This window comes from Salvelinus fontinalis, chromosome 24, assembly GCF_029448725.1.
Source record: "Salvelinus fontinalis isolate EN_2023a chromosome 24, ASM2944872v1, whole genome shotgun sequence".
Taxonomy (NCBI): Eukaryota; Metazoa; Chordata; class Actinopteri; order Salmoniformes; family Salmonidae; genus Salvelinus; species Salvelinus fontinalis.
The window spans coordinates 34850712-34864055 of NC_074688.1; the positions used below are offsets into that span (position 1 = coordinate 34850712).

The following is a 13344-nucleotide window of genomic DNA, read 5'->3' on the forward strand; positions in this document are numbered from 1 at the left end:
GCACAGTCAACTTAGTGTATGTAAACGTCTGTTCAATTGGAATTGAGATACAGTGAATAAGTGAAATTATCCGTAAACAATTGTTGGAAAAATGACTTGTGTCATGCACAAAGTAGATGTCCTAACTAGAGGTCGACCGATTATGATTTTTCAACACCGATACCGATTTTATTGGAGGACCAAAAAAGCCGATACCGATTTAATCGGCCTATTTTTTTATTTTATTTTTTTTAACATTATTTTAATTTTAAATTATTTATATATATATATATATATATATATATATATATAAATACACACACACACATTTTTGTAATAATGACAATTGCAACAATACTCAATGAACACTTTTATTTTAACTTAATATAGTACATAAATATACACACAGCTCTGAAGTGACAATGATACTGAAGAGTCTGCTTAGGAGACAAATACTCTCAACTGTTTGAATAAAAATAGAGTTTAGGTTACCTGTGATGAATGTTGAAAACAAAAACTTTAATTTCTTTATGCAGGAAATCCTATTTTAATAATGGGCATGGTAAGAATTGACGACCAAAGTGTGAGTCATAATTCCCATGACACCTAGCAAAATCTGAAAAGCGGTTCCTTCATTTATTCAATAGGATATTTTTAGATTCACTTAAAATAGTCTATGTTTCGTGTAGGCTTACACCACCTTGCCAATTTTTTAACTGTGTAGATATCCATAGGACAAGGTAACTCTGATCAATATTGGCTAAATACAAGCGAAGATAAAAAAAAAATTGTAGAGTGGATTTATGAAAATATGTTGACAAACGTTACCTTATCTTAATGAGATTTACACGGGTATCAAAACGTCGAGGCGGTTTAAGCCTGCACGAAACACAGACCTTATTTGAAGTAGATCAAGACATTCTCTATGGAAGACATGAACGGTAAAATAACGAAGGAACCCCTTTCAAGTTCAGACGCAAGTTATTACAGGAATTATAACGCGTCGACTATTTCTCTCTAAACCGTATACCTTTGACTAATCCGGAAACTATCACCTCAAACAAAACGTTTATTCCGTTCCGTATTTTATCTAACGGGTGGCATCCATGAGTCTAAATATTCCTGTTACATTGCACAACCTTCAATGTTATGTCATAATTACATAAAATTCTGGCAAATTAGTTCGCAAAGAGCCAGGCGGCCCAAACTGTTGCATATACCCTGACTCTGCGTGCAATGAACGCAAGAGAAATGACACAATTTCACCTGGTTAATATTGCCTGCTAACCTGGATTTCTTTTAGCTAAATATGCAGGTTTAAAAATATATACTTGTGTATTGATTTTAAGAAAGGCACTGATGTTTATGGTAAAGTACACATTGGAGCAATGACAGTCATTGATTGTTTTGTTTATAAGATAATTTTAATCTGCCATTCCGATTAATCGGTCGACCTCTAGTCCTAACCGACTTGCCAAAACTATAGTTTGTTAACAAGAAATTTGTGGAGTGGTTGAAAAAAATGAGTTTAATGACTCCAACCTAAGTGTATGTAAACTTTAGACCTCAACTGTACCTATATGTACATAGCTACCTCAATTACCTTGTTCCCCTGCACATCGACTCGGTACTTGTACTCCCTGTATATAGCCATGTTATTGTTGTTATTCACTGTGTATTTATTACTCTGTCACTTTGCAGTGTTGGGAAAAGGACCCGTAAGTAAACATTTCACTGTTAGTCTACACCTGGTGTTTATGAAGCACGTGACAAATAAAATGTTTTTTATTTTTATAAATTTTCTCCCCTTTTCTCCCCAATTTTCGTGGTATCCAATCGCTAGTAATTACTATCTTGTCTCATCGCTACAACTCCCGTACGGGCTCTGGAGAGACGAAGGTCGAAAGCCACGCGTCCTCCAAAGCACAACCCAACCAAGCCGCACTGCTTCTTAACACAGCGCGCCTCCAACCCGGAAGCCAGCCGCACCAATGTGGCGGAGGAAACACTGCACCTGGCCCCCTTAGTTAGCGCGCACTGCACCCGGCCCGCCACAGGAGTCGCTGGAGCGTGATGAGACAAGGATATCCCTACCGGCCAAACCCTCCCTAACCCGGACGACGCTAGGCCAATTGTGCGTCGCCCCACGGACCTCCCGGTCGCGGCCAGCTGCGACAGAGCCTGGGCGCGAACCCAGAGACTCTGGTGGCGCAGCTAGCACTGATAAAATGTTATTTTGATACCTCCCGTTGATTCTCTGTAACTGATCGCACACACACACAGACACACACACATACTGATGTTGTTCCTTCTCCCCCCAGATGCAGTGTCCCTCCACCTCCCCAGACGCCACCAGCATGGAGGAGAGCCACAGGGAATAAAAGCCTCCAGGAGACCGCAGGTAAGACCTGCATGTATTTGTCTTTAGGAAAAGCACCAAGGCAAATACAGTGCCTTCAGAAAGTATTCATACCCCTTTACTCATTCCACATTTTTCGGTGTTACAGCCTGAATTCAAAATGGATTAAATAGTAAAAAATTCTCACCAATCTATACAAAATACCCCATAATGACAGTGAAAAACATGTTTTTAAAATTTGAGCAAATTTATTGAAAATGAAATACAGATATCTAATTTACACAAGTATTCACACTCCTAAGTAAATACATAGTAGAAGCACTTTGACAGTGATTACAACTCTGAATCTTTGGGTAAATATCTAAGAGCTTTATACCTGAGTTGTGCAACATCTGCCCATTTTTATTATTTTCTAAATTTTTCAAGCTCTGTCAAATGTGGTTGTTGATCATGTCTAGACAACCATTGCCGTAGATTTAAGTCAAAACTATAACTCGGCCACTCAGGAACATTCAGTGTCTTGGTAAGCAACTCGTGTAGATTTGGCAATTGTCCTGCTGAAAGGAGAATTCATCTCCCAGTGTCTGGTGGCAAGCAGACTGAACCAGGTTTCCTCAAAACATGTTGCCTGTGCTTAGCTCCATTCTATACATTTTTTTATTCTGTAAAACGCCCCAGTTAAACGATTACAAGAATACCCCTAACATGATTCAGCAACCACTATGCTTGAAATTATGGAGAGTGGTACTCCGTCATATGTTTTGGGCAAATCCAATACAACACTTTCTATTCAGGACAAAAAGTTAATTGCTTTGACATTATTTTTTGCATTACTACTTTAAGGCTTTGTTGTAAACAGGATGCATGTTATATATATATATATTTTAAATATTTGTATTCTTTACAGGCTTCTTTTCACGTATTGTGGAGTAACTACAATGTTGTTGATCCATCCTCAGTTTTCTCCTGTCACAGCCATTAAACTCTAACTGTGTTAATGTCACCATTGGCCTCATAGTGAAATCATTGAGCGGTTTCTTCCTCTCCGGCAACTGAGATGGGAAGGAAGCCTGTATCTTTGTAGTGACTGGGTGTATTGATACATCATCCAAAGTGTAATTAATAACTGCACCATGCTCAAAGGGATATTCAGCTTTGTTTTTAGCCATCTGCCAGTAGGTGCGCTTCTTTGCAGGCATTGGAAAACCTCCCTGGTCTTTGTGGTTAAATCTGTTTGAAATATACTGCTGGACTGAGGGACCTTAAAGATAATTGTATGTGTGGGGTACAGAGATGAGGTAGTCATTCCAAAATCATGTTAAACATTATTATTGCACATAGTGAGTTCATGCAACTTATGTGACTTGTTAAGCAAATGTTTACTTCTAAACTTTAGGCTTGCCATAACAAAGGGGTTGAATACTTATTGACTCAAGACATTTCAGCTTTTCAGGTTTAATTTAAAAAAATGGAAATTCAAAAAGCATAATTCCACTTTGGCATTATGGGGTATTGTATTTAAGCAAGTGACAAAAAAAATCTCAATTTAATCCATTTTAAATTCAGGCTGTAAAACCAGCAAAATGTTGAAAAAGTCAATGTACTGTATATCTTAGCAAAAACTTTTGGCAAGTTAGAAAGTGCTTTTCCCACCTACATTAGTGTATTCGGGAAAGTATTCAGACCCCTTGACTTTTCCACCGTTTGTTACCTTACAGCCTTATTCTAAAATTGATTAAAAACAATTTAAATCCCTCATCAATCAACACACAATACCCCATAATTGCAAAGCAAAAACAGATTTTTAGAAGAAAAAGAAACGTACAGTACCACACCTACTTGTTCAAGGGTTTTTCTTTATTTTTTACTGTTTTCTACATTGTGGAATAATAGTGAAGACATCAAAACTATGAAATAACACATAGAATCATTTAGTAACCTAAAAAGTGTTAAACAAATCAAAATATATTTGAGATTCTTCAAAGTAGCCAACATTTGCCTTGATGACAGCTTTGCACACTCTTGGCATTCTTTCAACCAGCTTTACCTGGAGTGCTTTTCCAACAATTTGAAGGAGTTCCCACATATGCTGAGCACTTGTTGGCTGCTTTTCCTTCATTCTGCGGTCCGACTCATCCCAAACCATCTCAATTGGGTTGAGGTCGGGTGATTGTGGAGGCCAGGTCATCTGAGGCAGCACTCCATCAATCTCCTTGGTCAAGTAGCACTTACGCAGCCTGGATGTGTGTTGGGTCATTGTTTTGTTGAAAACAAATGATAGTCCCACTTTGCGAATATCCAGATGGGATGGCGTATCGCTGCAGAATGCTGTGATAGCCATGCTGGTAAAGTGTGCCTTGAATTCAAAATAAATCAGATGGTGTCACCAGCAATGCACCATCACACCGCCTCCTCCATGCTTCACGGTGGGAACCACACATGCAGCATCTGTGAAGTATTTATTTGGGCTGCAATCTGAGGTGAAGTTAATGAACTTGTCCTCTGCAGCAGAGGTTACTCTGGGTCTTCCTTTCCTGTGGCGGTCCTCATGAGAACCAGTTTCATCATATCGCTTGATGGTGTTTGCGACTGCACTTATAGAAACTTTCAACGTTTTTTTGAAAAATATCCCATATTGACTGACCTTCCTGTCTTAAAGTATTGATGGACTGTCGTTTCTCTTTGCTTATTTGAGCTGTTCTTGCCATAATTTGGACTTGATCTTTTACCAAATAGGGCTATCGTCTGCTCAAACGCATTAAGAAGGGATTTTTTTTTTTTTTAACAAATGAACTTTTAACAAGGCATTCCAGGACTGCCTCATGAAGCTGGTTGAGAGAATTCCAAGAGTGTTCAAAGCTGTCGAGCCAAAGGGTGGCTACTTTGAAAAATCTCAAAAATAAAATATTTTTTGATTTTAACAATTTTTGGTTACTTACTACATGATTCCATGTGTGTTTTTTTCATAGTTTTGATGACTTCCCTATTATTCTACAATGTAGAACTTTTTAAAAACAAAGAGAAATCTGGGAATGAGTAGGTGTGTTAACTTTTATGGGGTATTGTGCGTAGACTGATGGGGGGCAACAAGTGTAATCCATTTTAGAATAATGCTGTAATAAAATGTGGGGAAAGTCCAAGGGCTGAATACTTTTATTTAACTGGGTAAGTCAGTTAACTAAGAAAAAATTCCTATTTACAATGACGGTCTACCAAAAGGCCTCCTGCGGGGACAGGCTGGGATAAAAAAAAAAAAAATGTAATTACAATATATGACAAAACACACGACGAGAAACAACACTACATGAAGAGAGACCGACGACGACAACATAGCATGGCAGCAGCACATAACATGGTACAAACATTGTTGGTTACAGACAACAGCACAAAGGGCAAGAAGGTAGAGACAACAATACATCACGCAAAGCAGCCACAACTGTCAGTAAGATTGTCCATGATTGGCTATCGTGGCTAACGCCCTTGTCCAGAAGCAAGCACAAGTTAGCCTCGAGCTAGGCCCTTTCCCCCGGGTAGCAAATGAAGTACACCAACTACAATACCTCTCTTGCCAATTTCCCTGGACCCTTTGTCGACACGGAGCCCCGCCGATCCATCACGACTGGTCTGCTGACGTATTTCGGCCGATGTGCTCTCAACCGGCCTCTGCATCGTCGATGTTGGTGAGGACCCAGCTACTAGCCCCGGCCTGCTAACTCTTTGAGCGCGGTGTCTCCCGCTCGCCTACCGTATTGACAACTGCCGAGCGGCTCCCTGTTTCATCCATTGCTGCTTATTGGACCCTATGATCACTCAGCCACACAGCTGATGCCTGCTGGACTGTTTATGAACACGGTACTTAATTTTGTTTATCTGTTGGCCCCAGCCTCGAACTCAGTGTGTAGCTAACTGACCCTCTCTGCCCATTCATTGACATTTTCCCGTTGTTGTCCTAGCTGTTTACCCATTGTCTTAGCCCTCCCAATCAACACCTGTGATTGCTTTATGCGTCCCTCTAATGCCACTATGCCTTGTATACTGTTGTTTAGGGTAGCTCTCATTTGTTTTTTGTTTTACTGCGGATCCCCTACTCCCACTCTACATGCCTCGGTTAGCTCCCTTCCCCACCCCCATGCCCTTGTCTGTGCATTATGCCCTGAATCTATCCTACCACCCCCAGAAGTCTGCTCCTTTTACTCTTTCTTCTGAACACGCTAGACGACCAGTTCTTATAGCCTTTAGCCGTACCCTTATCCTACTCCTCCTCTGGTCCTCTGGTGATGTAGAGGTTAACCAAGGCCCTGTGTCCCCAGGCGTTCTCATTTGTTGACTTCTGTAACTGGAAAAGCCATGGGTTCATGCATGTTAACATCAGAAGGCTCCTCCCTAAGTTTGTTTTATTCACTGCTCTAGCACACTCCGCCAACCCTGATGTCCTAGCCGTGTCTGAATCCTGGCTTAGGAAGGCCACAAATTACTGAAATTTCCATCCCCAAATCCAACATTTTCCGTCAAGATAGAACTGCTAAAGGGTGCAGAGTTGCAATCTACTGTAGTGAGCCTGCAGTGTTCTGTCATACTATCCAGGTCTATGCCCAAACAGTTCGAGCTACTACTTTTAAAAGTCCATCTCTCCAGAAATAAGTCACTGTTGCCGCTTGTTATAGACCCCCCTCAGCTCCCAGCTGTGCCCTGGACAACATATGTGAATTGATTGCCCCCCATCTATAGTCAGAGTTTGTACTGTTAGATGACCTAAACTTGGATATGCTTAACACCCCGGCCGTCCTACAATATAAGCTAGAAGCCCTCAATCTCACACCGATAATCAAGGAACCTACCAGGTACAACCCCAAATTTATAAACATGGGCACCCTAATAGATATCATCCTGACCAACTTGCCCTCTAAATACACCACTGCTGTTTTCAACCAGGATCTCCGCGATCACTGCCTCATTTCCTGCGACCGTTATGGGTCTGCAGTCAAACGACCACCCCTCAACACTGTCAAACGCTCCCTAAAACACTTCTGCGAGCAGGCCTTTCTAATCGCCCTGGAAGGATATTGACCTCATCCCGTCAGTAGAGGATGCCTGGTTGTTCTTCAAAAGTGCCTACCTCACAATCTTAAATAAGCATGCCCCTTTCAGAAAATGTAGAACTAAGAACAAATATAGCCCTTGGTTCACTCCAGACTTGAGTGCCCTTGACCAGCACAAAAACATCCTGTGGCATACTGCACTAGCTTCGAATAGTCCCCGCGATATGCAACTTTACAGGGAATTCAGGAACCAGTATACACAGTTAGGAAAGCAAAGGCTAGCTTTTTCAAACAGAAATATGCATCCAGCAGCACTAATTCCAAAAAGTTTTGGGATACTAAAGTCCATGGAGAATAAGAGCACATCCTCTTAGCTACCCACTGCACTGAGGGTAGGAAACACTGTCACCACTGATAAATCCACGATAATCAAGAATTTCAATAAGCATGTCTCTACGGCTGGCCAGGCTTCCCACCTGGCTACCCCGGCCAACAGCTCGGCACCTCCCGCAGCAACTGGCCCAAACCCCCCCCACCCCCATCCCCGCTTCTGCTTCAACCAAATCCAGACAGCTGATGTTCTGAAAGAGCTAAAGAAGCTGGTTCCCTACAAATCAGCTGGGCTAGACAATCTGGACCCCCTCTTCCTAAAATTATCCGCTGCCATTGTTGCAACCCCTATTACTAGTCTGTTCAACCTCTTTCATATCGTCTGAGATTCTTAAAGATTGGAAAGCGGCCACAGTCACCCCCCTCTTCAAAGGGGGAGACGCTCTAGACCCAAACTGTTACAGATCTATATCCATCCTGCCCTTCTAAAGTCTTCGAAAGCCAAGTTAACAAACAGATCACCGGCCATCTCGAATCCCACCGTACCTTCTCCATTATGCAATCCGGTTTCTGAGCTGGTCACGGGTGCATCTCAGCCACGCTCAAGGTCCTAAACGATATCATAACCACCATTGGTTAAAAAAACAGTACTGTGCAGCCGTCTTCATCGACTTGGCCAATGCTTTTGACTCTGTCAATCACCGTATTCTTATCGGTAGGCTCAACAGCCTTGGTTTCTCTAATGACTGCCTGGCCTGGTTCACTAACTATTTCTCCGATAGAGTTCAGTGTGTTAACTGAGCTTCAATGCCATACAAACCTCCTTCCGTGGCCTCTAGTAACGCTAGTAAAACTAAATGCATGCTCTCCAACTGATTGCCGCCCGCCTAGCATCACTACTCTGGACGGTTCTGACTTAAAATATGTGGACAACTATAAATACCTAGGTGTCTGGCTAGACTGTAAACTCTCCTTCCAGACTCATATTAAGCATCTCCAATCCAAAATTAAATCTGTAATCGGCTTCCTATTTCGCAACAAAGCCTCCTTAACTCATGCTGCCAAACAAACTCTCGTAAAACTGACTATCCTGCCGATCCTTGACTTCGTCGATGTCATTTAGAAATAGCCTCCAACACTCTACTTAGCAAATTAGATGTAGTCTATCAGTGCCATCTGTTTTGTCACCAAAGCCCCATATACTACCCACGATTGTGACCTGTAGTGCTCTCATTGGCTGGCCCTCGCTACATATTCGTCGCCAAACCCACTGGCTCCTGGTCATCTATAAGTCTTTGCTAGGTAAAGCTCCGCCTTATCTCAGCTCACTGGTAACCATAGCAACACCCCGCTGTAGCACGCACTCCAGCATGTATATTTCACTGGTCATCCCCAAAGCCAGCACCTCCTTTGGCTGCCTTTTCCTTCCAGTTCTCTGCTGCCAGTGACGGGAACGAATTGCAAATATCACTGAAGTTGGAGACCTATATCTCCCTCACTAACTACAAGCATCAGCTGTCAGAGCAGCTTACTGATTGCTGCATCTGTACACAGCCAACTTGTAAATAGTAAATTACTTCGCTACTATGGCCTATTTATTGCCTTACCTCATTTGCACCCACTGTATACAGATTTTCTATTGTGTTATTGTGACTGTACGTTTGTTTATTCCATGTGTAACTCTGTGTTGTTTTTGTCGCACTGCTTTGCTTTATCTTGGCCAGGTGGCAGTTGTAAATGAGAACTTGTTCTCAACTGGCCTACCTGGTTGAATAAAGGTGAAATAAAAAATCAAATAAATTGAGTCTTTGAATGAAGAGATGGAGATAAAACTGTCCAGTTTAAGTGTTTTTTTTGCAACTCGTTCCAGTCGCTAGCTGCAGCGAACTGAAAAAAGGAGTGACCCAGGGATGTGTGTGCTTTGGGGACCTTTAACAAAATGTGATTGGCAGAACGGGTGTTTTATGTGGAGGATGAGGGCTGCAGTAGGTATCTCAGAGGGAGTGAGGCCTAAGAAGGTTTTATAAATAAGCATCAACTAATGGGTCTTGCGACGGGTATATAGAGATTACCAGTTTACAGAGGAGTATTGATTGCACTATATGGTAAAAATGTATTGTAAAGGACACGTGCGTGCCGGAATGCATTGCGCTGAGTGCGCTGGAAACTGGGAGGGTAGTGTCCTGACAGGCGGAGAATGTTGGAAATCTGCCAGCACAGTTTGGGAAAAGCTGCTGGGTGAACACTACGTAGCCTAGCCACCATGAGGTTTCACTTTGCTGTCTAATTACAAAACCTGGATTATTGTCCTAGTTCACTGCTTTAGTAAGTAAGTCACTGCTCATCTGTTCTCCATCCTATGTTCTGGCCTGTGTTCAAATGTCTGTTTTGTAAATCCCCAGGACCATGATGGAGGAAAACTGTAGTGGCTCTCCTCCAGACTTCTATGATCTACAAATATGACCTTCTGTAGTAACATGGGGCTGTGACTGAGTTTATGGCGCTATGGCTCACTCATCATGGTGTGTGTAGGTGGCGTGTTTATGTGTGAACAGTGTACATAGAGATGTGTGTATACATACCAAAGAAGTGTTCTGTGGTAAAGGGTCAGTGCTTCAGGCTCCTAGCCAGATCTATTGCATCCAATGAACTCTAAGCAATGTTCTGTCTCAGAGCTTTGCGTGTGAGAGAAAAATATGTCATGTGAAGACAAATGTGGGCATTAAAGTCCTGTTGGACACACGTACAGTGCATTTGGAAAGTATTCAGACCCCTTGACTTTTTCCATATTTTGTTACGTTGTAGCCTTATTCTAAACTTGATGAAATTGTTTTCCCCCCTCATCAATCTACACACAATAACACATAATGACAAAGCAAAACACGTTTTTAGATTTTTTGTTGTTGAAGTATGACATTTACATAAGTATTCACCCCAGTTTGAGGTCCGCTCTGGAGTAGGTTTTCATCAAGGATATCTCTGTACTTTGCCCCGTTCATCTTTCCCTCAATCCTGATTAGTCTCCCAGTCCCTGCTGCTGAAAAACATCCCCACAGTATGATGCTGCCACCACCATGCTTCACTGTAGGGATGGTGTCAGGTTTCCTCCAGATGTGACTAGGGCTGTTGCGGTGACCGTATTACTGCCACACCGACAGTCACGAGTCAGGAAGGCAGTCAAATTCCACGTGACCGTTTAGTCACGGTAATTATTATTCTCCAAGCTCTACTGCTGCTGCGTACTTGCGTACTGCCTTGCGTACTGCCCATCAGCTTTCTATAGGCTAGGTCTACTATAGGCTAGGTCTACTATAGGCTAGGTCTACTATAGGCTAGGTCTACTATATTTATTTCTCAACTTTCCTAATATTAACCTTTCTAGGTCACACGTTCCGCTAGCGGAACCCCTCGACAACATTCCGCTGAAAAGGCAGCGCCTTTACACATTAACAAGTCCAATTCAGCAAATGAAAGATAAACATCTTGTTAATCTACCCATCGTGTCCGATTTTAATTTTTTTTTTTTTTTTTTTTTAAATAAAAAAATAAAAAACGCTTTACAGTGAAAACACATGTGATTGTTAGATCACTGCCAAGTACAAAAAACACACAGCCATTTACCAGCCAAAGATAGGAGTCACAAAAAGCAGAAAGGGAGATAAAATTAATCACTAACCTTTGATCTTCATCAGATGACACTCATAGGACATCATGTTACACAATACATGTATGTTTTGTTCGATAATGTGCATATTTATATCCAAAAATCTGTTTACATTGGCGCCATGTTCAGAAATGCCTCCAAAATATCCGGAGACATTGCAGAGAGCCACATCAAATAACAGAAATACTCATCATAAACTTTGATGAAAGATACATGTTTTACATAGAATTAAAGATACACTTGTTTTTAATGCAACCGCTGTGTCAGATTTCAAAAAAACTTTACGTAAAAAGCACACCATGCAATAATCTGAGACGGCGCTCAGATAAAAACAACATTTCTCCGCCATGTTGGAGTCAACAGAAATACGAAATTACATTATAAATATTCCCTATGATGATCTTCATCAGAATGCACTCCCAGGAATCCTAGTTCCACAATAAATTGTTGTTTTGTTCGATAATGTCCATTATTTATGTCCAAGTAGCTACTTTTGTTAGCACGTTTAGTACACATATCCAAACGCTCGCGCAGATCCAGGCGAACATCGGACGAAAACATCAAGTAGTTATATTACAGGTCGAATAAACTTGTCAAACTAAGTATAGAATCAATCTTTAGGATGTTGTTATCATAAATATTCAATAACGTTCCAACCGGAGAATTCCTTTGTGTCTATAGAAGTAATGGAACTGAAGTCAATATCATGTGGAATGCGCGTGACCAGGACCTGGCTCTCTGCCAGACCACTGACTCAAACAGCTCCCATCCGGCTCAACATCACAGTATAAGCTTCATTCAACGTTCTACAGACTGTTGACATCTAGTGGAAGGCGTAGGAAGTGCAAACAGATCTATATCCCACTGGGATTTCAATAGGCGATGAGTTGAAAATCAACCAGCCTCAGAATTCCCACTTCCTGTTTGGATTTTTTCTCAGGTTTTTACATTTACATTTGACATTTAAGTCATTTAGCAGACGCTCTTATCCAGAGCGACTTACAAATTGGAAAGTTCATACATATTCATCCTGGTCCCCCCATGGGAATTGAACCCTGGTCCCCCCGTGGGAATTGAACCCACAACTCTGGCGTTGCAAGCGCCATGCTCTACCAACTGAGCCACACGGGACCACAATTTTTGCCTGCCATATGAGTTCTGTTATACTCACAGACATCATTCAAACAGTTTTAGAAACTTCAGAGTGTTTTCTATCCAATAGTAATAATAATATGCATATATTAGCATCTGGGACAGAGTAGGAGGCAGTTCACTCTGGGCATGCTATTCATCCAAAGTGAAAATGCTGGCCCCTATCCCTAAAAAGTTTTAAGCACATTGCTTACAGGATTATAGCCTACCTGGCTGGCATGAAAATAAACCACGGGGAAAAGCGTCCTCCAATCTCAATTGAAGTGCATATGGGGTTTATCCCCGCTGCCCGTTTCCATACAGGTGCATGATAATGATCCATTCTAAATCATAACAAATGTCACATATATTATTTAGTATATGTAAAGACGAGATTAAATCAAGAATAGTCTGATGGGTGACAATGATGGGTGACAATATTAGCCTATCACTTGTGAATTATATATTATCACTTATAAATGATGCCCAGCATAAGAAACTATGCCTTTTTTTGGCAACTTTTTCTAATCATAGTCACACACCATGTAGCCTAGCCCATAGGCCTATATGTTTTAATAAGGTTTGTATCACAACTAAAGTGCCCTAATAACTTATTTTTAAATTAAGCACATAGGCTCTACACCCCTTGTAAAGCAGACTTAACTGGCATACATAAGCAGTGTGTGCCTTTCAAGTTTGTGGAAAATCATTTTCACCATAAATGCAACTTTTGTAATAAAGCATTACATGCATAATTGCGTTTGTTTTCACTTTTGATAATGGTGTTTTCCACTAATAGAACATTTGCACTTATAGCCTACTACCATGTGTGCATTGCTGTG

At 41.3% G+C, this 13344-nt stretch overlaps 1 protein-coding gene across 2 annotated transcripts in view; it reads left to right on the plus strand.

The window, feature by feature from the left end:
* LOC129822350 (phosphatidylinositol 4,5-bisphosphate 3-kinase catalytic subunit beta isoform-like) overlaps positions 1 to 13344 on the plus strand; it is a 110608-nt gene that overhangs the window by 29184 nt on the left and 68080 nt on the right. For both annotated transcript variants that reach the window (XM_055880569.1, XM_055880570.1), the window contains exon 2: positions 2301 to 2380. The gene's annotated coding sequence lies outside the window, so the exon portion shown is untranslated. The remainder of the gene's footprint in view (positions 1 to 2300; positions 2381 to 13344) is intronic.